Source organism: Mirounga angustirostris, unplaced genomic scaffold (assembly GCF_029215605.1).
Source record: "Mirounga angustirostris isolate CCGP_5_RB_7025 unplaced genomic scaffold, mMirAng1.0.hap1 SCAF_3, whole genome shotgun sequence".
NCBI classification, from domain to species: Eukaryota; Metazoa; Chordata; class Mammalia; order Carnivora; family Phocidae; genus Mirounga; species Mirounga angustirostris.
In genome coordinates, this window is record NW_026991711.1 from 165549380 (window position 1) to 165576509 (window position 27130).

Consider the following 27130-nt stretch of genomic DNA (forward strand, 5'->3'; position numbering starts at 1 on the left):
CATGTTTTAAGTCTACACTGTGTCCAGCCTGAGCACTTTGCTGCCCTTAGACAAATGTTTGCCAAATTGAAATCTTGGTGGCCCAAATGGGTAAACCGAGGCACGGTCATCTAATAATCTCTAAAGACAAAGACCTTTTGACACCTGTGTTCTCATCTCCAGACTCTTCTATGTCAGAGATGACACAGACTTAACTATCTGACACATTAGCATAATGAGGAATGCCAGCTAGTGGATCACTGTCACATTTTCTTTTGCAACAAAAGTTAATTTGGTTAGTGTTTTTTACAGTGGTCCAAGTAGCTACCTGACATGCAGGCAGTTAAACCTATAAGGTGAGCACCTCGTTCAAGTCTTTTTATAGATTAAATCAATGTATGCTCATGGATTTTAAAATAATAGATCTGGATATGGTGGCATGACCCCACTTGAGTGTTTAAAAAAATTAACTTCCAACGTATTTTAATGCAAATGTTACCTTTGTAAGTGGATGACCTGAAAAGAAAGTGTTTCCATAGTAACCTAAGGGAACACATAACCTGTTTATGATAACTTCTGCATGAAGAGAGCCAGGCATGGATTGGGAATATGCTTTGATGTCTGCTAAAAAAAAAGAAAAAAATCACTGACAGACAGCATTGTGTGAGTGAATGGTTGGAAGATTTCCCTTTATTTGTAGTTAATTTAGAAAATAAACTTTCATAATGAACTGCTGAAATACACACTTGAAACAACCAGATGATCTGTCAGGATATTTTTTTTTTAATGTAATTTGTCCTAAGTGACAACCGAGGCATCAGTTTAAGAGAAATCGATTAGGGATGAGTTCTTACTATAGGTTTTTCCCATTTTGTGCATTTCTTTTTTTTTTTTAAGATTTTTTATTTATTTATTTGACAGAGAGAGACACAGCAAGAGAGGGAACACAAGCAGGGGGAGTGGGAGAGGGAGAAGCAGGCTTCCTGCAGACTAGGGAGCCCGATGTGGGGCTCGATCCCAGGACCCTGGGATCACGACCAGAGCCGAAGGCCAACGCTTAACGACTGAGCCACCCAGGCGCCCCTTGTGCATTTCTTTTTATCTCTACTCTGTGTTCTTCCCTAGGACTCACTGAGGCCTTTCAAAGCTCTTAGATTTCTCTTTTTTTTCTTTTCATTTTTTGCCTCAGAACATGTCATGTAGAAGCTGCCCTTCTGGAATTGAGAGTCTATATTGTGCGGATATCACCAACAAGGAATATATTGATTATCCTTCACTCTCTCTACTGATGTGGCTAGTTGAGTTGGTGGCATTTTAGAGGTGCCATTAGCTAGAGATGAGTTTGACATCCACAAGCCCTTTGTGGTTATTTTCCCTTCTTCTTACAGATGTAACATCTAGTTAAAGAAAAGCTTGTCTACGAGATTCCTTTCTTGCTTTCTTCCCTTGTTATTATTATTATTATTTTTTTCTTTGAGGGTCATTAGCGCAGGGGAACAGATGCATACAGTTTTAAGGAGTATTTCTTGGAAGCGCCGTTTTAGAGTCAGCTCACTGACAGGTCCATGCCCATGGGCTCCGGTGTGGACTTGGGGCAGGAGGCCCTGGCTACAATTACCCATCTGGTATCCATCTGGTAGCACGAGTGAAAGATAATACCAGATCATAGAGAATCTCTACCAACTGCCAACTGGGTATAAGCAGGCAAAGAAGGTGCCATCCAATAGCGCTGTGAAGAGGAAGAAGTGTTGTCCGTAGGGTATGCACATTTCCAACACAAGATGCAAAAGAATGGCATGCGAGAGCATATGGAAAGAAATTGCTGTACACATCTAACCTTATAGCTGCAACTTGTTAAATATTAAACCGAGTTCTCTGCCACATTTAAGTTGCTAGTGCAGTTTGGGAGAAAAGATATCCTAATATGCTTGAGACATGTATTTTGCTACTCACACCCACCCACAAGAGGGTTAACAGGATTTGAGGACTTCGGGGTGAGGAGTAGATACCAGCATCATAAAGGCATTGATTTCATTCACGTGTAATGCCACTTTGCAGTAGGCCGTTCGGTTGGAGCAAAAATAAGGATTTTGTGGTTGCTATAAAATGGTTTGGACATTTTATCAATTTATTACTTTCTCCTTGTTTTTATATTCCCCTTTTCTGCTTTGTCTGCTTCCTTCCGAATGCAGCATGCTCTGGTTAGTGCCATGGCTAAGTATTGAGACTCTGTTAATATAACCGTCAAGGGATTTGCTGTCTTCCTACAGCACCATCCCCTCTGAGGAGCTCCAGATGGAAGCACTGGTCCGGGATGGCAAGGCTGTGCTTGCCTACGAGGCTGCCCCTCTGTGGGAGCCTTTCCGGTTTGTTTCCTCCACTTACTGTGTAGTCTTGGGGCCTGGCTTGTCTCTGCATGACCAAATAAAGTGAGAAAATAGAGTGAGAATTTAGCTGCATTGTGATCACCTAAGCAACAACACGCTCTCGTGGGGTCTTTTTTTGTGCATTAAATGGGTTGTCTTCATGGTAACATCTCATATATGTATATATGATACTTTATATACTGCCATATATTTTGAAAGACATTATCATTATCATACTCATTACATCTAAGCACTTCACCAAAGACAGGAACCCATTCTTAGACAGGAGAAAACCGAGGCTCAGAAAGGTTACATGATTGTTGACAAGCACATCATTAGCTTTGAACCCAGATCATATGACCCAAAGTTTGAAAGTGTCCCACCAGATTTAGGTAAGGGGTTTTTTGTTTGTTTGTTTGTTTTTGTTTTAATCTTTGAACCTCTCTTTCCTCCTTATAAAAGGAAGCATTCAATTCCTTAAGGACTATTGCAGTTTCCCAAAGAATGAGAGCTAGAGTCAAGATAGGGATCATGGTAGCCCCAGAAGTCCCTGCCCTGTGGGTGGCTAGAGGGATGGGAGCTGAGGTGACTTCCTTTCTTCTGTAATCTCCAACAAGATGTTTCCCATATTTCCACTGAGAGACAACGTGAAGAAAAATGTCTTCGCAGTTGGCCACACAGAGACCATGCTGGATGAAGTCGGGAAGAAAGAAGGGCTGTAAGTCAGAGGCATGAGTCATCTAGATAAGAATCGTGAAGTAATTATAGAGTGCAGGATCACTAGCAAAGGGCCAGGATGGAGGTGGGTGAAGGATGAGATGTCAAAGTAGAAGGGTTATTATCAAAAGGTGAGATTTCAATATTGATGTTGACCATGACTGGCATAAAAGAATTTATGGAAAAGCCAGAATGAACTTAAACCCGATTCCATGTGGAAGATTGCACAAATTGCGTATTCTGTGCAAGAAGATATAATGCTGTAAATTCCCTTGCTTTTCTTCTTCCAACTCATGGGACTGTAATTCTTTTGCCATAATTTATACTAATTAGTCTTTCCACTTAAATCAAGAGGGGAACTGCGAATGTAGCCATCCCTTGTCTGCTCCTCATTAGAAACAATTAAGAGTTAGAAGAACAAAAACACATCACAGAAAAGATGGGAAAAGCCACCCAGAGAGAAAAACATGAGGCAGGAAATGATTGTATTGAACTGGACAAAGAGGAACTGATAGCCTTCAAGATCCATCGCTCGTCCAGCTAAGGTCTGCACAGGGTCTGAAGTAGCACGGCCCGGTCATACCAGCCTCCCCTGCGGTAGTCTCACCTGCATTTTTCATATCTCCTGTCATATTGCATTTATTAAGAAATGTTCTCACTCTCTAAATCCAATTCATTAGTTTCCCTCTGTGGATAAGAGGTATGGCATTACTGATGAGAGAAAAATAAGTCCTAAGCTAATCAGCCTTGGTAAATTCCAGTCTTGCACATTATTGTCATGGAAGCTTTCTCCCACAATTCAGACAGGACACAAAGACGCAGAAGAGGGACCAGGTGTGAGATGTCCTAACACCGCTCTCGGAGCCCTGCTGTTTATATCACTTTATACTTTCCCAAAGGGGGAAGGAGAGGAGACCAGGGAGCATTTAATTGCCTTATAAACTGATTGACAAATCGGTGATCTGATGCATATGGATGATCTTTTTAGTGAAATGGCTCAGAAGCTGCTAACAGAGATCATCAGGAGCCATGATTTGCACACCCTCCGCGGGGTTATTACGGAGAAGCGGAAGGATGGGTTGATTATTATCTTTCCTTCTTTCTGTTTTTTTTTGTTTTTGTTTTTCTTGAATGTTTTCTTCACCTCCAGGGAAATGCATCCTAGCAGCGTGAGCACCACTATTAATCAACACTTGTAGCAATAATCAGTGAGTGAAAAATGGTGACCAGAACCTGTGAATGCACTGGCATAACTGTCTTCTGAGTTTTCCTTTGTGATCATGCCTTGGCATTCTAACATGGATAATTTATACAAAATTAATGTTGGCACCTTCTGAGGTGCAAAAATTTATAGAGGCAGTGCTTACTTCTTCATCCATTAAAAAAGAAAGAGAAATCGTTTCTGGTCATGATGAATAATATTTTAGAGCCTTTAAAAATACACTTGCTATCTTCATGTTTCTTTGTGTTGTGTTGAGCCAGCGAGTCCCTTTGCTTTTGAGCATGGGTGTTGTGAAAGGCAAACTGTTATAGGTTCTTGCTTCCAGTTTTCCCAGAACTTTCACCAGGAGGGGGTGTGAAAAATAATCAAGAATTCAAAAATACCTCAGGTCCCAAGATCCTTCTGAGAGCTGTCTGGCATTATTGGAAATGCAGGGAGGGGAAGAAGAAAAAAAAAGGCTGAGTTACTGGAGTGGCAAAATGCTGTTGCTAGCCACACCTGAGAGAACATGGTTGTGAAAATAAAGTGAGTGGGGGCTGGTGAGGACACTATACATGAGGGAGGCCATTTTAAAGTTCAGTTGCCGCTTTCATTCCACCAAGCTACCTTTCAGTTCTTACCAGCCTCTGATCAGTAGGATAAATTCTGATGTGTCCACACTTTGAGACTTTCTCTGAAATTTCACTTCCTTGGGATTGGCTTGCCCGGAGCGTAAAGAAGGTCACAGAGGCACAGGACCACATTTTAGAGAGTGATTGATAGACCAAGACTCATAGGGGCATATGACACCACCCCTTGTCTGAGGATCACTCCTGTCATTAAAATCAATGCAACTTAATTAAAGCAAATTACAGATAGATACATCTATAAATAAGATATTAAAGTGTGCTGCTGAATATGATAATTGCTGCATATTTAGCAATCAGTGTGTGTGTTCTGCTCTTGCCAGGAGGAATTCCTTTCAGTGGAATCAATCGAGCTTTATTAAAAACCATCCAAATTAGAGGGAGAAATGATGAGTGTTATAATAACACAAAATCACTGTTTCAACTTTCACTGCAAAGAAAGGAAAGCAAAATATGCCCATCCCTCTTTTTTCACTCAAGGAAAATATTAGACATATTCTCTTTAAGATGTGGATATTTTGAATTTATACATTTTAATTTTTGTATTCTCTTCCCACAAAGGAAGGCAGAGAGAAAGCAACAATCATAAATAAAACAATTCAGCAGTGAGACTGAAGTGTGAGGAACACTCCAGTGCCTGGATATGCTAGTCTATACTTTGATGACAGAAGACAAATAAATGAAGTCCATACTCTAAACAGAGCTTTAAGTGACTTATTTTATTCTCCTCGTCACTAGATCTCTGTGTGTGGAAGTTTTCATAGGTTAATTCAAAATAATGAATGTTAGAAATAAAAACCCATTCTCATCACCTTCCTGACTTGTCTCACTACTTTACCCCTGTCACCTTTTATCATACGTAAGAATTAAGCTTATGGCCAGGAGACTTTTTTTCAGGTTAACTTAAAAATACACATTTTAAAAAAGATCATTCATCACCCAATTTCAGAATCAATAACAAAACATAACGGTTAATTAAATCACTCCCATGTGACCAGGATCATTTTCAAATTTAAGAAAATAAATACTAAAATTACAAGAAGACAAAGATTTCAATGACGAATGTTCTAAGAGACAAAAAAAGGAATCACTAGACAATCAGCCACTTCTAACAGACATCTAAAAGGCATTTACGAAGACTTCTTACATTGGGACAATCCATGCATTTATTGTTTGGAAAGAGAAGGAAAAAAGAAAAAATGGGAAGAAAACAACGAAAAAGGAAGATAACAAGAGAAGAAATGAGTGTGTAGAAAAGTACTTAAGCAAATATTGATTTAAAGATTTTATTTATTTACTGGAGAGAGGGAGTGTGTGTGTGCGCAAGCGAGCAAGGGGAGGAGCAGAGGGAGAACGAGAGGGAGATGATCTCCAGAAGACTCCAAGCTGAGTGCAGAGCCCCACAAGGGGCTCGATCCCAGGACCTTGAGATCACAACTTGACCCAAAACCAAGAGTCGGACACTTAACCAAATGAGCCACCCAGGTGCCCCGCAAATATTAACTTATTGAATGTCTTCCAAGCACTGGTCTAAGCAATGAGGAAAGCAAAAAAAACCCTTGTCCTCATGGAGCTTATGTTTTTGAGGAGAGAGAGAGACAGTAAATAAGTGAAGAGTCAGTATCGTGCCATGATGATTTCCGCAAAGAAATACACAGCTGTGCTAAGGGGCTAGAACATGTAGCTGGGCGAAGTGTGCTGTTTGATATATGGGGGTCAGGGAACGTTTCTCTGAAGAGGGGACATTTAAGCAGGGACACAAAGTGAGGGATGAAAGCGTGTGGCCATCTGAAGCACCCGCCAGGGAAGAGGGCAATGTGAGCAGGAAATCCGTGAGCAAGATACCCGGCACGTGGGAGCAGCAGTGAGGAAGGCAGCATGGCTGGACCAGTGGGAACAAGGAGGACGGGGAGGGAACAAAGCAGAGAGGTTAACTAGTTCAAAACCGCAGGAATCTTTAGGAGCCAAATTATTAAGTCTGCTACCCACCCGTCCTCCCTGATGACTGTTATTTCTGATTTTCTAAGATGCACATACAATGCATCCTACTCTTGCTTAGAAAAGAGTATAAAGGGTTGGCAATGGGTGCAGTTTGCTCTTTTCTTTTGAAGGGCCACCTAAGGCAAGTGATTTTCAGGAGAGATGACCTATGATTTCGCTCCAGATTATCTATGCCAGAGACCATTCTGCAGACAGATTTGTTCCTAATCGTGACACAGAAGTTTTCCACTCTGCAGAGGTTGCGTGCAGATGAGACTAGAGTTCCGCCATGCATTATTTCCTAGCTCCATGGCTAGCATGCAGACATATTGGCCCCATCATCACATTTTCTCTACTTCCTTCTGATGTTACTACCAGCAGTACCATGGAATGCAGCCACCTCTAAATTCCGTGGGTGATGGAAAGAGGAAGTAGTCATAGCCACTGAGCATGCACATCACACACATCTAAGGCCTGCCTTTCCTTTCATACGTGCTCCAACCTTGTGTAACTGATCCTCAGAGTGGTCCCCCTTCCACAGGGAGAAAAGGGGCAGAGTCGTGGTCTAAGACTCCTTACCGTGGTACTTTTTCCATGCCTAAAGATGTCATAGGACAATTCAAAACTAAACTATCCTTTGAGATACGTACTAACAGTAGCTTGCAACTCTGTTATTGGTCACACAAAGCATGGCCAGTGTGGTTCATTGCAACTTGTAAGTAACTATTCTGTTCGAACTGAATACTAGCCTTCTGGTTATACAACACCACTGCTATTATTGGGATATGTGTAACATAAAAAGAAATATATTTGCTTCAGAAGTCTCTGAAAATACTGATATAGGACCTGACTGAATGGGTCTCTTTAATTCACGTATTTAAAAGAACAAGAGATTGAAGACTTTACCCAGTGAAAGGGTTCCCATCCCTAGAGATAGGTGAGTCCACTCCACCACCTGCACAATTACCTCTTTTATACCAGGTGGGTCTGGCCACCCTTTCTTTGCTATAACTCCTCACGCAACAGCCGGGTGCCCATGTTTGAAGGATCCCAGATTTCCATGACTCAGAAATTAGCCATTAGAAACATGTTGCAGTGTTGGGACATTTTTCTTTGGGGCCTTTGCTATAGAGAATTTTAGCCCAAGTTGCATTTCTTGGTATGTTATCCTTTCTGACAGTAAACATGGCCAACGGTGCTATATTGTGTTAAACCACAAGGGTAGGTTGAGGAGCAATCAGGGTGAGTCTAATAAAAACTTGGCAATAAACAAAGAAAGAAAGAAAGAAAGAAAGGAAGGAAGGAAGGAAGGAAGGAAGGAAGGAAGGAAGGAAGGAAGAAAGAAAGAAAGAAAGAAAGAAAGAAAGAAAGAAAGAAAGAAAGAAAGAAAGAAATTAAAAAAAAGTAAAATAAAAAATAAAAAACTTGGCAGCAAGCCTAATGAAAATTGGAGTGGACCTAAAACCCTTTAATAAGATTGTTCTCTTTTTCATAGGTTCTTACAGTGTGCTTTCCATGAATATTGGGCAATTGGGGATTTTTAAAGGTATTTACTATGGGCAGGTACTTGAATTCCCATTGAGTAAGAATGGCAAGGTAGAGCAAGTGTGGTGGCTGGTAACTGAGTTGAGCACCATTGAACCTGTTGCATGCTGAATTGAATTTTGAGCTTCTAAAAAAACGACTTGGTTAACTTTCAAACCACATGCTCCTATGTTTTCAGGAATGGCATGAAAAGGGCTCCATGCCTTTTCTTTCCAAAGCATTGAGTTCTCCTGCTCCCACTTGCATTTTGCTGCTCTTTGAGTTATGGTCTCTGGTCTCTGATCCTAAGGACAGATGATTCTACTCGTTCTTTGTTTGGATGAGTTGCTCCCAGTGGATGACCCTCAAATTGAAAATGATGTTTCCCCTGTGAACTTCCAAAGCTTAAATTCAGTGTTCCTCATATGGTCAGTAACTCATTTGTGGATTGCTAGCATAATTTATGTAGTTTTGCTGTCTACAGAGTAAAAGTGAGTTTCCCTCATGAGTTCCCCATGGCCCTTGGGGAAGATGCTCAAAGAGACCCAGCCCCTACACTATGCTGGACCAACTGACAGAATTGGGAGATGAAACTCTCTCTACTTCCTTCCAAGTGACTTAGATTAATACTGGTGTTATTTTCCATACCAAAGTCCAATTATATAATGGAGGATTTTTAGTAATTGGGCCCTTTGGATTTTAAATCCTCTCAGGTCAGTGCCCATGAGGATAGCCTTCAGTAAGAAGGACTCTGGGGCTTTGCACAGAATGCAAATCTGATTTATAGATGGACATGGCATTACGTCTGTCACAAATACATTATGAATGGGTGTTATACATTTTCTAACATACAGATCAACCCCCCCTTGGGAAATTATCCTTCATCCTAATGGATTACACCATAGTAGGTTTCTTGTAAAATTCATCCTAAATTTTCACTTTCTTAATTTCATTACATTGATGAGTCAAGATTCCTGTTTATCCTTTTGCCTACATCTGAGGGATGTTAGAAGAATTAGACTAAAGTTTATAAATCACCTCACGATTCCCCCAACTGAGCCCACAGAAACAGTAAAAAGCAGTCGTAGATAATAAATAGGTGCTGATTTCTGCTCAACCTGCATATTGTACTGGGGCACAAGGAGTGCTCCCTCAATTAAGTAGATAAACGTTTTTCTTCTGAAATATGGGAAGTCATCTAAATGGCGCTCAACTGGCATTTCAAATGCTTAGCTGCCAAAGTTCGAATTTTGTTTCTTCACCTGGAGAGAATCATGTCGAGTGTTGGCTTCTTTTCTTTTTTTTCTTTTTCTTTCTCCTGTCTGCTGCCCTCCTGCTCCATGATGCTTCCCTTCAGACTCTAAATCTTGGCTTCTCTGAAAGAAAGGCCTTCTTCCACAATGTGGCTCTAACCCTGGGATTGCACTCATTTAGGAAAAGCCACCAAAAGAGTGTGGTAGGACTTGGAACAGAATGACTGAGGTCAGCAGATGAAGGTGGGCTCACTCCCTACCCGGTGCACAGAGCCCCTTCTGCCCTGGGAAGGGATCCAGCTGTTGTTATGCACTCCCCACTCAGTCAGTAGGGGTACTGGTACTTATGTTTGATCCCAAACAGTTCAATAATGTAATAAAATGCACACTTCACATCTGTACTGTTAAATGCCTAAATCACAATGAAGATTGTTTCTTGACTTCACTCCATGCAGTGGAATTAATGTTCCCCATGAATTGGAGTGCTGTATTCAGTTGTGAATAGCCTCTTGAGGTAGGCCAGCTAGGTTAATTCAAGTTTGTTTTCTCTGGTTAGTTTAGGATTATGTGTTTCTCTGCTTGCCTGTGTTACGTCTCACCTTCAAGATTACTTTTTTCATTTAAATGGCTCATTTTTTTAATCATCCAACATTTACTGAGCGTGAAATGTGCTGGACAACAAGTGTTAATAAATACCATCATAAAAGATCATTGTAAGATAACACTCTAAGTAAGTATGTAAAAGATATACTCTAGGCTCTCAGAAAATAGGAAGTGAATAGGTCTGTCGGAAGAGTTTCCCAGGGTGGTGATGGGAAGGGCAAAGGACGAGCTGAGCAGGATGAGAAAGTGTGCAGGTACATGGGGGTCAGGAAAGGACCCATGGTTCAGAAGGTGTACACAGGGTGAAGTGGCAGGAAATGGAGCTGCAAAGATGAGGCAGGGGAGGAGGATGACAACGATGATGACCACAGTAGACTGTGAAACTGGATATCACATTGGGGAATTTAAGCTTTATTCTAGGCATTGAATAGTTTCTGTGAACCACAGTAAGATGATTGTGTGTGTATGTGTCTGCATAAATCCATATACATACATCACACATACATAGACATGCATACATGTGTACACACAGAGACATATGAATACATATATCATCTTTTAAATATGTCATATCATTCCAGCCATTCATCTTGTATATAAAAAGCACAGAAAATAGGCTCTTTTATGAGAGAAAGTAAGAATTCTCTCTCTCTCTCTCTCCCTCTCCTCTCCCTCCCCCCTCCCCCTCTCTCCCTTATCCTTCCCTCTTTTCCTCCCTCCTTTCCTATTGCTCTCTCTCTCCCCCTCACTTGACCCTACCCTTTCCCTCTCTTTCTCTCTCTCCCACCCTCCTTCCCTCTCTCTCTTCTTCTCTCCCCCTCTCCCCCCCCCCTTCTTTTTTTCTCTCTTCACTCTCTTTCCCAGGACTGTTTTTAGAACAGTATCGCTGAAGAAGCTTCCATTGGCTTAGCCAGGGCTAGGCAGAGGGTCATAGAAATAAACTCTACAGAACAGGAAAAAAAATTCTCTCCAGGTGTTTTCCTTACTAAAAGAAAGATTAGATTCCATGTAACTGCAGCAGCATTGGCAATGACTCGGATGGACTGAACATATAAGTACACTCTATATGGATGATACACACTTTGTAGTTTACATGCATCGGACCATTTAATCCACACAACCACCATCTGAGGTAGGTACTATTATTAACCACATTCATGATGAGAACTGAGATCAATGAGGGGAGAAGACCAAGGCTCAGAAGTGACCTTGCTCAAGGCTACACAGTGGGTGGGCGATGAGATTCGAGCCCAGCCAGTGTTGTCTGGAAGAAGCGCTCCTAACCTCAGTGCTAGCTCCTTGTGCGGGCCAGAGACCACGCCACTCAGTGTCCAGTTAGAAAGTCTGCAAGCAAGTCACTTTCCAGTTAGGATGGAGGGACCCGGGGCTCTGCAGGAACAGTGGTGCTCTTCAGGATCATCTTCCCATTGTGCCTCTCTCTTTAAACAAAAGAGCCTTACAAGGAATTTATAACACTTGCCTTTTTCCTGGTCAAGGAGTGGCATGAATGTGTCAGATAATGTAGGAGCACAGACTTTGATCATTGCAACATCCTTTGTGAGTATCGTATGTAGTGACATATCATTCATCCTACATGTATGTAGGAACTAGACAGTGAGCACTTTTTAGAAATGACAGATAGTTTGCAAACTGGCATTGACCCCTTAGGGGTCGGCCTCTAGAGGAAGCCTATGTGCATGCTGCTGGCTGCATGGCTGGGTGCCCGTGCATCCAAGCCCCGAAGCCAGCCCATGCTCATGGCCCTGTCCTCGCCTGCATCCCCACCAGATTTTTCACCAAGTGGAAGCACAGCTGTTACAATCAATGACCAGCTGTGTTTTATGTTCACAATGGCTATTAAAACCCATGCACAAGCATTGTTTCTGTACTCTCTCCTCAAGAACATAGGGACCTGGCTTGCAAGCTTTAATCAGGTCACTGAACACAGTCTCCAAAGCTGAAGCCACCACCTCACCCCAGGTCACTGTCCAGAGCAAGCGATTCCTGCTCAAGTGGCGTCATGATGAGGCCCATGAGGTTAGAGGTGTTTTCAAAGCATCTGAGGCAGAGAAGGAGGCTTTGGTGGAGACTCACAATTTGCAAACCTGCTCGGGAACCTAGGGGAGACTCTCGGCGCTGGTCTCCTTGTGCCCGTGTTCCTCATTTAAATATCAGTATTCAGCTCAGTATTCAGCTTAGAGGGGAAGTCCAGGACGGCATTTCTAGACCCCGTTAGCCGCAGCTAATGGCACCCCTCCCTGGTAGGGGAGACAGCTACTGTGCCATTATGCTACATTCATTTCTTGGCTCATATAAGAAACTTGGGCTGATTTTTGTTGTTGTTGTTGCTCTTGGTATATTTGCATAATTTTATGTCCTGAACGGAGTTCTTGATTTTGCAACATCATAATAAAAAACAGTGTGAATTGGCAGGTTTAGGGGTATGATTTGCAGCTGGTCTATCACTTCCGCTACTGGAAGCTTCAGCTTGAAGTATTATACAATTATCATATTTTACAGGACTTGAGCTTCTGTTTGCATCGGCTCATCTTTTGTTGTTGCTTTTTTAAAAATACTCTCTTTTGGGCGCCTGGGTGGCTCAGTTGGTTAAGCGACTGCCTTCGGCTCAGGTCATGATCCTGGAGTCCCTGGATCGAGTCCCACGTCGGGCTCCCTGCTCGGCAGGGAGTCTGCTTCGCCCTCTGACCCTCCCCCCTCTCATGTGCTCTCTCTCTCATTCTCTCTGTCAAATAAATAAATAAAATCTTTAAAAAAAAAATACTCTCTTTTAACATTTTTGGGGGTAGATGGATTGCCCAATATACTCGCTTAATACACTCTTCTCTTCATGGTATAAATTCATATAGTTCAGTGCTATTGAAATCAAAACACCAAGGTCTAATTGACATAATAACACGATGAGCTCTTTGGACAGGTTTTGGAGATTGAAAACAATGATGAAGCAAATGCAACCCAGGGTTATAGCAATATCTCTAACCGTCCCCTTTTCACTCATTGCCATTATTTTGATTAAAAGGTCTATAGAAGCCATGGTGGTTGTTCAGGATGCAAAAATTATTGCAGAAACTTCCTCTATTAATGGAAATTATTAGAGGATGGGAATGGTACTCGAACAGCAAGAATGACATTAATTATGCGAAAAGCAATCATATCTGGCAGTTGGCAGGCATGCATTATTCTTCAACACTCTTCCATGGGTTTGTGTCCAGCCAGCACTAGAAACCTAAAAGCTTTTTATTTGGCAAAGTTTTCAGAGCATTTGGACTTCTAGCTTATAAAAGATAATTTGGAAGGGAATTTTGTTGGTGAAATTGAAGAATTCAGTAATGAGTTCTGTGTAGATGAATCAATGCCCAATTAAATGATTCTATCAAATCCAACTTTAAATGTTGACTTGAAAAAAAAAATCACATTTTAAAGACTTTGAGAACAAGATGCTATATATACACATCTCACCAGATGAACAAAGTTGTATTACCAGCCTGGTAAAGGTAGGGAGTGTTCCGAATGATCCCAAGAGTTTGATGAATGGAGAGCTACTTAGGGCAGGAATTATCTGTATACTAAAAATTAGAACAGATTGCAATAGCCTAGCTTATTTCGTTCCATTGTTCCCTTTCTCTTTTACAACACTTCTTTGTTTCTCGGGGTTTTTATTTCTCTTTCCATTGACACCCCTCTTTCAAGGCTCCCTCCTCTGTTCACCACTGTTTTGATGTTCTCACCGCCTTCTACAGAATCTATTTTTCTTATCTACTCCTACTTTTGCCTATTCTTGTCCCTTCACAGTCAGTAAATACAACCAATCAGAGCAACATTTGTTGCTTTATCATTCACACGATAAGCATTTATTGAGCCCTTGATATGTTTAGGGCACTGACCTGACCACGGGAAGAGTTACCAAAACTGCAGGAGCCAGCATTCTGGAACGGGCACCAAAGTGCATGTTTAGGAGCTATAAAATATCCAGCGGGATCAAGTCATTGAATATGTGTGAGAGAGATGAGATAAAGCTGGAAAATTCGGTCGCTACAGGTTACCGAAAACTTTTATCTACTAGTTAATAGAAAATCATTAAATGGGGACACCTGGGCGGCTCAGTCGGATAAGCGTCTGCCTTCAGCTCAGGTCATGATCTCAGGGTCCTGGGATGGAGCCCCATGTTGGGCTCTCTGTTCAGCAGGGAGTCTGCTTCTCCCCCCGCCACCCCCACCTTTCTCTCTCTCTCTCTGTCTCTCTCAAATAAATAAATCAATAAATAAATCTTAATAAAAGAAAGGAAGAAAGAAAATCATTAAATGGACATGGGGGTTTGGTTTTTCAAACCAGGTTCTGATACAAGAACATCGATTTTCAGAATGTCATTTGTTTAATTCTCTTTTTCTCTTCCTCTTGTCTTCATTCATCTTTCTAGAACTTGACCTCTGCTGATACAATAGTCAGTTGCAAACTAATTTGGTTAATACAAATTTCAGATTAACATGTGTGTGATTTCAGCATTAATGGTAGCATGGTTGGGTTACTTTGTGACTCCAATGGGTGCTACACACTGAGGTAGCTCTTCAGATCAACAGTGGCTGTGCCCACCGGACACAGCAATCTATCCTACCTTGTAAGGCTCTCCTATTACGCTACTATTATTTTAAGCTCTTAGGAATCTTCCCTCATTCCAAGCAATTACACAATTGAGGTTCCTAACGGTTTGACTTACGTGCCAGATCCAAGTTTAAATCTAAATTGTTAGAATGTATGTTTTAAAAATTATTTTTAAGGGAAAGGGAAAAATCAGAACTATGTAAACAAAAGAGCTTGAAAATGGCAGTCTTAATAAGACTGAACCATAGGACAGATGCCATAAAAACCTTAAAAAAATGTTGATGGGGCGCCTGGGTGGCTCAGTCGTTAAGCGTCTGCCTTCGGCTCAGGTCATGATCCCAGGGTTCTGGGATCCAGCCCCGCATCGGGCTCCCTGCTCGGCGGGAAGCCTGCTTCTCCCTCTCCCACTCACCCCCGCCCTGCTTGTGTTCCCTCTCTCGCTGTGTCTCTCTGTCAAATAAATAAATAAACTTTAAAACAAAATGTTGATGATACATGTTGTGCTATTTAACAGGTCATGTTCAAAAAGATAGCTAGCCATTATGGAAGCTGATTCTCTCTGTTAAGTGCCACTGAGTAGATGTGTGAGACTTCTGTTTTATGGGCTCAGTAAATATTCATGAACAAGGTGAGGTGTCAGGCTTTGAGAATGCAGTGGCTCAAGAAAGCAGAATCGTCCCGACTCCAGTGAAGCTCCCTTGTCTTGTGTAAACCAAATTAATAGACTGACACAGTGCATGAATACTGAAAACAAAACCTGTACATTATACAGCCTGTTCTTGTTTATAAAACATGATTTTTTACTAAAAATTACTTTTGGTGTGCCAAAAGTTAACATATAGGCATATATCAGTGCCTCCAGCTATACGCAATAACTATTCCCGGCAACTGGAGTTCAGCGGTCTGGCTGTGATGACCGTGACCATAACAATCAGCAAAACTAAAAGGCAACCTACAGAATAGGAGAAGCAATTTGAAAATGACATATCTGATAAAGGGTTAGTATCCGAAATATATAAAAAAACTTTTAAAACTCAACACCCAAAAAATGAATACTCCAACTAAAAAATGATCAGAAGACATGAACAGACATTTTTCCAAAGAAGACACAGTGATGGCCAACTAACACATGAAAAGATGCTCAACATCATTGATCATCAGGGAAATGCAAATCAAAACTACAATGAGATATCACCTCACACCTGTCAGAATGACTAAAATCAACAACAGAAGAAACAACAGATGTTGGCAAGGATGGGGAAAAAAAGGGAGCCCTCTTGCACTGTTGGCGGAAATGCAAACTGGTGCAGCCAATGTGGAAAACAGTATGGAGGGTCCTTAAAAAGTCAAAAATAGAACCACCCTATAATCCAGCAATCACAATCCTAGGTATTTACCCAAAGAATACAAAACTACTAATTCAGAGGGATACATGCACCCCGATGTTTATAGCAGCATTAGCTACAATAGCCAAATTATGGAAACAGCCCAAGTGTCCATCAATTGATGAATGGATAAAGAAGATGTGGTATATATATACATATATATATGTATATATATGTATATATATACAATGGAATATTACTCAGCCATAAAATGCTTGCAGACAGTCGTGTTTTCACATGTCCCACCCCACTGCCCCCATAAGCTCATCTGAACGTTCAAGTCTTTTGTCTCTGTTCTTTGTTTAGGAACTAGAGCTACAGTAACTGGAATGATCACTGCCAACCTATGAGACGGCATTGAGAGTGGACTGAGTTCACATCTTGGCCTTGCCACTGTATGAACTTTTGGCAAGTTGCTTTAACTTTATCTGAACTCTCCTTCTCTTGTGTGTAACGTGAGGCAGAAATGGAAATGATAGCATTAATTCTAGCTCATGATACGGATCACACAGTGTTGCAGAAAGTCATTTCTTTCTAGTCATCTTTTTTCTAGTAATGGGACTGACTGGAACCTGCCCACGGACTGAACTAGGAAAAGAAAACATTATGAGAAGCTTGAAATTGTATGTATGTTTACATTGTTTAGTCTTTATAAATGTAAGTATATTTTAAGTATACTAGAGAGCTTTCATCACTAAATATCCTTTATAAGACCTATTAGTTAAAAGAGATAGTATGAACTCATAAGAAATAATATGAATAAACTGTTATGTCATTTTATGATTTGGCATATTTTGAGGGTCAACTTTTTTCTTTTAAAATGAGTAAGAACACTGACTGTCACAGAGTATAATAAAAATAAAACAGGGGCGCCTGGGTGGCTCAGTTGATTGAGCATCTGACTCTTGATTTCGGCTCAGGTCATGATCTCAAGATTGTGGGATCGAGCCCCGCATCAGGCTTCATGCTCAGCATGGAGTCTGCTTGAGATTCTCTCTCTCTCTCTGTCTCTCTGTCTCTCTGTCTCTCTCTCTCCCTCCACCCCTACCCTGCTCACGCTCTCAATAAATAAATAAATAAATAAATAAATAAATAAATAAATAAATAAATAAATAAATCTTTTTAAAAATAAAACAGCTGAGGCATAAATAACTCACACATAACATCCAAGAAATGAGTCAAAACCAAATTCAATAAATATTGGATACTAGCAGCTGGTGATTAATGTTACTGACTGAGACCCCACTAAATTCCTGTTTACTCCATTCCTGGAAAATATAGGACACGTAAACAGATTTATTAGGGTAATGTTCTTCCTAATACCTTCTCTTCATTCTTTTCATCAGAAATTGCCTTCTCTCAAGTAAAAGTTTAGATTTCAGCCAGTGTTGCAATATCTCTATTTGTAGGTGGACAGATGGGGAAAGGAAATGAGATGGTGTCTGGCTCTTTAATTAAAGATGTAGAGCCAGAGTGTGCTCTTCACGCTCACTGGCAAGACACATATGCACATGTGCGCGCACACACACACACACACACATACACACTCACTCACATGCAAAGTGCATCTGATAGATGAAGCCAAATTTGTAAAATTGTATCCATAATCATAGTTTCTATGGTAACTGTATCTTAGGCCCAGGCACAAACAGAGCTGGGCAGGAGATGTCTGATTTTATTTTCTCTGAAGACAATCAGAAGAGAGGGAATTCAGGTTATCAAGACACCATGGCCCAGTGTACATATGGCTAGTACTTGGGTCATGCTAGCATAAGATTGAATGCTGAAATCCCAATGAATGTGTTATAATTTTATAATGTTGCAGATTACTTTGCTGTCTGTCATTCAGCTTTAAAGTAATTATGTTACAGATGTAGGGTTACCATATTAATGAGGTGGAAGCAGTTAACTTAATGTAGAAACTATATGCAAAATAACTTTTATAAATGTATGTAAGTTAGAAGGGACTTTAAGGATTTATTTTTACTCCAGGATTTTCCAAGGGAGGAAAATATAGGCACAGAATGGTTAAAAGGCTTCCCCGAGAGTTATTTTTAAAATATTTTTATTTGGTGTATTTTCTAAACTAGCAGATGTTCTAAACTAGTCTATAAACTGAATACCCAGTTATTTGACAAAATTACTGAAATTAAATTAGAGAAAATAAACACTTCAGAAATAATGGTTTGAAAGAGTGTGTGTACTTTTGCTTCTCTAGACAGCATATTTCTAAATACATATCTCCAGCATAATATACTTCACATTGCCAAAGAGAAATCATTTACAACCTATTTTGATTAGTTTCTTTTTGTTTAAATGAAGTATGGTGATTTTTGCTCCAAATATGTAGCATTTCAGCAGAATGTCTTCATATTAGAAGATGCTCAAAGACAAGTTCCTAAGTTTTTTAGACATTTTCATCATGTTGTTTCCTTCAAAAATCTTCAAGCCAGACCTATAGCTAAGTAAGAGGAATGTAATTAAAAGAAAGCTTCTGGAAACTGCTTAAAAATATCTGTCATGTTACCAACTTGAAATGAAAGGCGTGTTTCCTAAAATGGCATCTAAATTTTTATACTTTGCATCTTAATCTTATGATGGGTCTGGCAGCATGCAACGCACTTCTGTGTGATGGATCCGAGCAGGACCTATTTGTAAATGAGGATGTCGCATACAGGTGAATCAGCCAGATTGCAACTTTGCAGCACGTTTCTGTCACAGCAGCTTTTAAACTTCCTCAGGAAAACTGACTTAAGGGACATAAATGACAACATTGGCAAAAATGTGTCCCAACCTGTGGGAACTGGGAAACATGTTAATTTTGAATTGTTTCCACTTTTTATCATCAGACATTTGCAGAAAATCTTGTGTGATTTATTCTTTTATTTGTAATGAATTGTTAAAACATGTTTGAAAGGGCATTAAATCTTCCCCTCTGCCATTAATCTGCAAATGGGAGAAATCGGGGGTTAAATGGCCTCTTTAGTATATTGCTTTGTGAAACTGCTGATTCCAGCAATACTGAGGTAGAAATACATACTAATTTAAGGAACCCTGAATGTAACCAGCAAGCTCCTTGCTTTTGTAGAGAAAAGACTAATAGCTTTATATTAACAAGACTCTTAACATCCCAGCCAGCAGGCATTGAGTGAATGAAATTGGGAGAACTCCCATGGACTAAAAGCATCTTAATTCAACATTCTGCGTACACCAGACCTTCCTAATAGGCCGTCAGAGGCTGTCATAAGCCAGCCAAACAGGATCACCACCGCAAGGCACACCAAGCGTGGGCCTCTCTGGTTGTTTTTGAATAAGCTCTCTGAAGTTTCTCTTCCTGAGCTTTATTAGTAGAGAAAGATAAATATGCCCCAAATCTAAGCGTAAGTTCTAACATTACATTGTTTTGGAAAAGACTAGGTTTCCCTTATGGCTTAAGTCAAAATTATTTCTATCAGACATATATTTAGGTCATTACATTAAAAAAAAAAAAACAGCCTGCTTGATACCAAGTGGGATAAAGGGCTTCTTTAAAAAAATTAATTGGATCAAAGCCGCTGACCTTATTTTTTTATGATGAGGGAAATTACCTGATAAGGAGTGCTGGAAGCAGGAACATTTCTGAGTCTTACTGCACACTGAGCAAAATGAGAAATGAGCTTATAAATGCCTGTGCCTGTTCTCTTTCTCATCACTCCCTCCTAAAGTGACCTGACTTCCTAAGGACCTAGCTACAACTTATAATTAGTTTCTCTTTGGCAATCCTCTATCTGCAAATTCCTACCCTCAATTCACAGCTATTTGCAAGAATCTTGGTACCCGACACAATAGTCCGTATTGCTACTATTTCTGATTAGGATATAAAAGTTGATCAAGTTATAGGAGGAGATTAGATAAATTATGACTTATCCATAAATGGGATGTTATGTAGCTATTAAAATTTATGTTTGTGAAATATATCTGGTAGCACAGCAAAATACCAATAATAAATAGTTGGGGGAGAAAACTATATGCCCTTAAAATATGTATATATTAAAAATGTTAACAGAGGTCATCTTTCAATGATTTAGGGAGAAAAATCAGTTCAATGTGTTTTTTAAATGATGGAACACAAATTTATTCCCATCATTTCCATTAACTAACACCGTGTCCCTGAGGGAGAGGACTTTTTCTCATCTCTCTGTTTTAGAGTACATAGCAAATGACTCCACTTAGGAGATACTAACAAATGTTTATTTCCTTGAAAGTATTAATCTTATTTTCTCAGCGTGATAGCATAAGACAGTACAACCAGTGTTTGGTTTTGGTTGTTTTGGGTTTTTCTTTCTTTTTAGGGGGAAAGCGATAAAGATTTTCAATACTGTGGAGTCCTGCCTTCTCTCCCCATCAATCCACAGAAATCACTCTTGATAAAGCACCGATCACCATCTCATTGCCAATTCCCACAGACACTTCTGCAGAACTTACATTAGTCACTGTTCAGTTACAGAGAACAATATCCACTCTAGCTGGTTTAAGCAAGAACAAATTTATTATGCCATACTAATGGGCTTACAGAATCTCAAGGACAGATAAAGAAACATAATCTTGGCTAAGCTTTCAGGAATGATTTCTCAAGCCATGCTACAGAACCAGGCTACCAAGGGAGCTGCTGCCACCTCTCTAAGAAAGCTTTTGGTTCCAGAGCCACACAACAATGCCTGTTTCAGGAGCCACCATAATTGGGAAAGTGCCACAATCAGGAAGCCATCTTTAGTGCTGCCAACTCCAAAGCTAGCTACAAAAGCTACCCTCCACCCCAGAAACCTGCAATGACACATCTGCTAAAACTGCCAAGGAAACCAAACACATCTTTGGTCACTGTTGTCAGAATAAACAGTGGAAGTGTGGCCACTTGCTCAATGGCCCATCTTAAATCAGACCAGTACACTGACTACAAGGGCATTCTGGGAAAGGCCGGTCTAGCTTTCTGAGCCCGGTAGTTCAGGGTGACGCTCTGCAAGGGGGGGAGGTTTGGGTAAAGCCTACCAACATACCATATTGACTACAGACCTTTTCTTACTGCAGTTCTTTTTTTTTTTTAAAGATTTTATTTATTTATTTGACAGAGAGAGCGCGCAAGAGAGGGAACACAAGCAGGGGGAGTGGGAGAAGGAGAAGCAGGCTTCCTACGGAGCAGGGAGCCCGATGCGGGGCTCGATCCCAGGACCCTGGGATCATGACCTGAGCTGAAGGCAGACGCTTAACGACTGAGCCACCCAGGCGCCCTCTTACTGCAGTTCTTGACTGCTTTTGACACTGTTGGCCACACCCTCATTCATGGAATGCTTTTTCTCTTGATTTCTACGATAACACTCTCTCCTAGTTGTCTTCCAGACCAACTACTGGTCTAGACCTCCTCAGATTTCCTCCTGCGTTCAACTTGTGTTTGTCTGCCCCTTAAATTACAGTGTTCCTAAGAGTATTACTGGTATTCTTTTCTGTTTCCATTGCGTGTCTTTTCTTCTATTCTGTGTCTACAGATTCTCCCTGGGCATTCTAACTCTTTCCCAAGGTTTTAGGTACCATCCATAGGCCCTGTATTTCCCAATTCTCCATCTCTAGTCCAGGCTTCGGTGTTGCAAACTTTTACACTCATTTATCTATGAGACATCACCATCAGATGGCCCATTCAAGCTTGGTATATCTAAGTATCCCCTCCTCCCACTGTACCCTTGCCCCTAAATCTCATCCTCCCTTATTCCCTCTTGGTGATGATTACCAAGTCCACCTAGTTGCTAAGCTCAGAAAATTGTACATTATTCTAGGCACATCCTTCCTATTAATCCTCAGTCAGTCCTACTGAACCTGTCCCCCTTAATTCTTATATCACTCCCTTGCCTTTATCTTTTTTCTTTTTTTTAAGAAACTGTTTATTTTCTGTCAACCTTAGTTCCATTTTGTTTGCCTTTGTGGAAGAGCAGCTTAAGACCACCCGGTGGTTGCTCCTACCCATTCAGTGGCCTGAGCAGTGGGAGCTGTGGACTAGTCTTCAGTGGCTGGCTGAGTGCTCCAGTCCTCAGGAGGGAACTGCTGAAGAGGCACCGAGGGCCCCTGCTTGCCTTCAGACCACTCTGCGACCTCAGGTTGAATAGCAGTGAATCTAGGAGCTGGAGCCATCCATTCGTGCTGAAACTCCTCCTTGGTCACAGCCTTCTCAGCAGCAGCCTGCTCTTCCTTTTCAATCTCTTCAGGACCCTGTAGAAGTAGAGATCAGACATGACCACCCATGGATGCTCACGGGAAATGGTGCCATGCATGCGCAGAACTTCCCTGGCCAACATCTACCACAGCAGGCCCACTGAGTGAGCTCCCTTTTAGCAGGATTCATCAAGGTGCTCTGAAAGCAGAAAGGCCCAGTAATACCTGAGAGGCCCAGGCAGTTAAGAAATATGGAGAAAAGCAGGAGAAAACACAGGTCATTTGAAAATGTTTTCATTTTTTCTTAAAGTTCTGACACATTTGAATTGTACTTGTAGCCGGAATTACTATGGAACTCCACCCATTGGGCCAGAACCCTTGGTGGTGTTGGTAAAAGATTCACCCCTCATGTAGCATGCTGCCTACATTTGTGAGTTCATTGGCCAGCCAGTGGCCTCACTCCAAGCTCTAACAGTGAGTGGGCCTTTATCTTTTTGTATATCCCCTAGGTTAGGCCTTCATCATCTCTGGCTCAAACTATCACTGGAACCTCCACACTATGGCAAAAGTAATCTCTCCAACCTGTAAACATGTCCCATCACTTATCAAGTAGTCATTCTCAATGACTTCACCATCACCTAAGGGTCAAACCAAGTTCCTTGGCATGGCATATGAGCTCCTCCAAGATGTGGCCCATGGGGGTATCTCCAGAGCTTGGACTCTGGGTCAGACAGACCTGATCTTTGTCACACATTTTCCATGCACTAGCTATATGACCTTGGGCAACCATTTAGTTTTCTCATTTAAAAAATGGGCCAACCATTGGGGTTATGGGAAAGATTGACTGGGCTGATGAAAATAAAACATTTAGCATTTTGCCTGACAAACAGTAAATATCAAGTAAGTGTTAAACTGTAGTAGTGATCAAAGAAAAACCAAATAAATGGATGGATAGTTCATGTTCATGGATAAGAAGACTTAATATTATCAAGATGTCAGTTCTTCCCAACTTGATCTATAGATTCAATGTGCTGTCTGCCAAAATCCTAGCAAGTTATTTTCTTGATTCTAAAGAATCTTAACAAACTGATTCTGAAGTTTATATGGAGAAGAAAAAGACCTAGAATAGCCAACATAATATTGAAGGAGTACAAAGTTGGAGGGCTAACACTACCCAACTTCAAGACTTATTATAGACCTATAGTAATCAAGACAGTGTGGTATTGGTGAAAGAACAGACAAATAGATCAATGAAACAGAATAGAGAGCCCAGAAATAAACCCAAATAAATATTTATTTTTGCATCTGACAAAGGTATAAAGATGATACAATGGAGCAAAGATAGTCTTTTCAAATGGTGCTGGAAAAACTGGACATTCAACATGTAAAAAAAATGAATCTAGGGGTGCCTGGGTGGCTCAGTAGTTAAGCGTCTACCTTTGGCTCAGGTCATGATCCCGGGGTCCTGGGATCAAGCCCCGCATCGGGCTCCCTGCTCAGCGGGAAGCCTGCTTCTCCCTCTCCCACTCCCCCTGCTTGTGTTCCCTCTCTCAGTGTGTCTCTCTCATCAAATAAATAAATAAAATCTTTAAAAAAAAAATGAATCTAGACACGGACCTTACACCCTTTACAAAAATCAACATGAATCACCGACCCAAATTTAGAATGCAAAACTATAAGACTACTAGAAGATAACATAGAAAATAAATCTAGATGATCTTGGTTTTGGTAATGACTTTTTTAGATATGACACCAAAGGCAAGATCCATGAAAGAAAGAATTGGTAACCTGGACTTCATTAAAATTAAAAAGTTCTGCTCTGCAATAAACACTGTCAAGAGAATGAAAGGATAAGCCACAGACTGGAAAAAAATGTTTGCGAAAGACACATATGATATGATAAAGGACTGTTATTGAAAACTACAAAGAACTCTTAAAACCCCATAATAAGAAAAGACACAAACCAATTAAAATATGGACCAAAGATACCTTAACAGACACCCCAACAAAGAAGATATACAGATAGCAAATAAGCCTATGAAAAGATGCTCCACATCATAGGTCATCAGGAAAATATAATTAAAACAACAATAAGATATCACCACACACCCATTAGAATGGCCAAAATCTGGAACACTGACAACCCCAAATGCTGGTGAGGATGTGGAGCAACATGAACTCTCATCCATCACTAGCAGGAATGTAAAATGGTACCACCACTTTGGAAGATAGTTCAGCAGTTTCATACTCTGACCATACAACCCAGCAACTGTACTATTTGGTATTTACGTAAGGGCATTAAAAACTTATCTTCACACAAAAATCTGCACACAATGTTTATAGTAGCTTTATTATTGCTAAAATTTGGAAGCCACCAAGATGTCCTTCAGTAGATGAATTGATAAAGTGGTATATCTGGACAATGCAATATTATTTAGCACTAAAAAGAAATGAGTTGTCAAGCATGAAAAGACATGGTTGGAACTTAAATACATACTACTAAGTGGAAGAAGACAATATAAAAAAGGCTACAGACTGTAAGATTCCAACTACATGACATTCTGGAAAAGGCAAAACTATGGAAACAGTAAAAAGACCAGTGGTTGCCATGGGTTTGGAGAGAGGGAGGAATGAGTAGGCAGAGCATAGAGAATTTTTAGGGCAATGAAAATATTCTGTATGATACTCTAATGATGGATACATGTCATACATTTGTTCAAACCCAATAGAATGTACATCCCCAATAGTGAGTCCTAATGTAAACTCTGGACTTTGAGTGATGATGTGTCAATGTAAGTTCATCTGTTGTAACAAATATAGCACATGGTGGGGGGGTGATGATAATGGAGGAGTGTGTGGGGCAGTGGGATAGGAACTCTCTGTACCTTCCTCTCAGTTTTGCTGTGAACCTAGAAGTGCTCTAAAAAACCAAAGCCCATTAAGAAAAAAGTTGCCATAGTGGCAATAATGGCTATAGCCCTAATAGTCGTGGTGGTGTTGCTATTATTAGTATCCTTTTCCTTAATAGGCTCTGTTTCTTCCTTTACCAAAATCTTGACTTTCCCTGAAAACACAGTGCTTTTCTTTTTTTAAATGCCTCCATATTGTTTCATTTTTGTTCTTTCTACTTAGAATGCCTTCTCCTGCTACTCCTACACCTTCTCCCCCCAAAAACTTCTCCTCATTCATATTCAAGTTTTCGATGAAGCTTCAACACCCATATGAAGCTGTCTTCAACTCTGCCAAGTGGACTTTGGTATCTGTTTCTTCAGACTCCTACTGCCTCCTCTCTCATGCTGACACTCTAGCAGTGATCTCATTGTACCGTAATTGTTTGCAGGCCTGTCTCCTCTGTATTCAACGTGAAGAAGAAATCCAGCCCTTGTTCATTCCTTTAAATATATGGCTAGCATGGCATTGGGATACAGTAGGTGCTCAGTAATCACTAAGTCCATGATTGCATTAAAGATGTCATGTTAATAGAGAAACATGATATATGCACAATATAAATATAATAATTAAATATCTACACATTTTGTGAAGAAGAGAGTAAGTTTTGATATGGAAGCATGCCACCCATCTTTGGTCTATGTTCTGCTACTTCCGTGAAGTTTTTCCTGACACCTCCCGCTGTCACCTGTCCTCCCAGTGTCACCTGTCCTTCTGTTAGTAACAGCCTGAATGGCATGGGATCACACGTTGTCCTACATCATTCTTTAATTATTTCATTTCTGATGGCTTGTTTTCCCAACAACACTAAAGCTTCCCTAAGATAGGGATCATCCTACGTTTCATATAATCTCTTATGCTGGTAACTCACCAGAAAGAAGAGGCACCTGGGTGCTGCCTCCTAGAGACACCAGAATGTGGATGGCCGCCAGTGGGCCAGGCCAGTTCTGCCTAACAGTGCTGAAAGTATTAACTTGGAGTTTTGTGGCCACCAGAAAAGATTACTTGTAAATGTCTAGAGCCATACTAGGGATACATACGCATAATGCCCAACAACCACAATGAAATGATCGTCAGCATAGTCTTGGTATTCATGCTAATTCTTCCTACATAACCAATAGGTTAAAAACAAAACAAACCTTAGATAGAAGTGGCTGAGGACAGGAACTCTATCCTTCCCTTCTTTTTCTGTGCCATTTCTTTATCCCCTGTTTGTCTCATACCATCCTTGTCTCTGATCTTTGTTAGAAAGGTCAGTGGTTTAAATCAGGGCTTTTATCCTAATGCAGAGAATTCTCAGTCTCCCTGCATTTGCTTCTAAGTTTGTATGTGCAATCTTCATCCTTACCTCAGTAATTCACTAGACTCTTGCCCACTCAAATAATTCCAGCCATTCCTGTTCCATGTATTGGTGAAATATAAAGAAGTTTTGCAGGACACACTCTGAAGAGCCTCCTCTAATAATTTGACACTGGAAATAGTCTTTCTTACTCTAAATGAGTGTGTATACTTGTTTTGTAACACCTCTCACAATAAACCCTCCCTACACACACCACCCAAGCTGGGATGGTGGTTTCATAGAGAGCTAGAACCTTTGGCAGGAAGAAAATAACTTGCAAGTTGAATACTCCCTAGAAAAATTTCCCTCACTGACTTCACACCATTTCTTCCTGTGCTTACTAGCAAACTTTCCCTTCCCTCTTATAATGGTCCAGGTGTTCTGTTTACCCTG

General features: G+C 40.6%; 1 protein-coding gene and 1 non-coding gene across 6 annotated transcripts in view; one reads left to right on the forward strand and one right to left on the reverse strand.

Moving 5' to 3' along the window:
• PARD3B (par-3 family cell polarity regulator beta) overlaps positions 1–27130 on the forward strand; it is a 1000807-nt gene that overhangs the window by 920807 nt on the left and 52870 nt on the right. The gene's annotated exons all lie outside the window — the stretch shown is intronic.
• Positions 22780–22932, reverse strand: LOC123840073 (small nucleolar RNA SNORA62/SNORA6 family). Its single transcript, XR_006789886.1, has one exon. It is a non-coding gene; the product is annotated as a small nucleolar RNA SNORA62/SNORA6 family (small nucleolar RNA).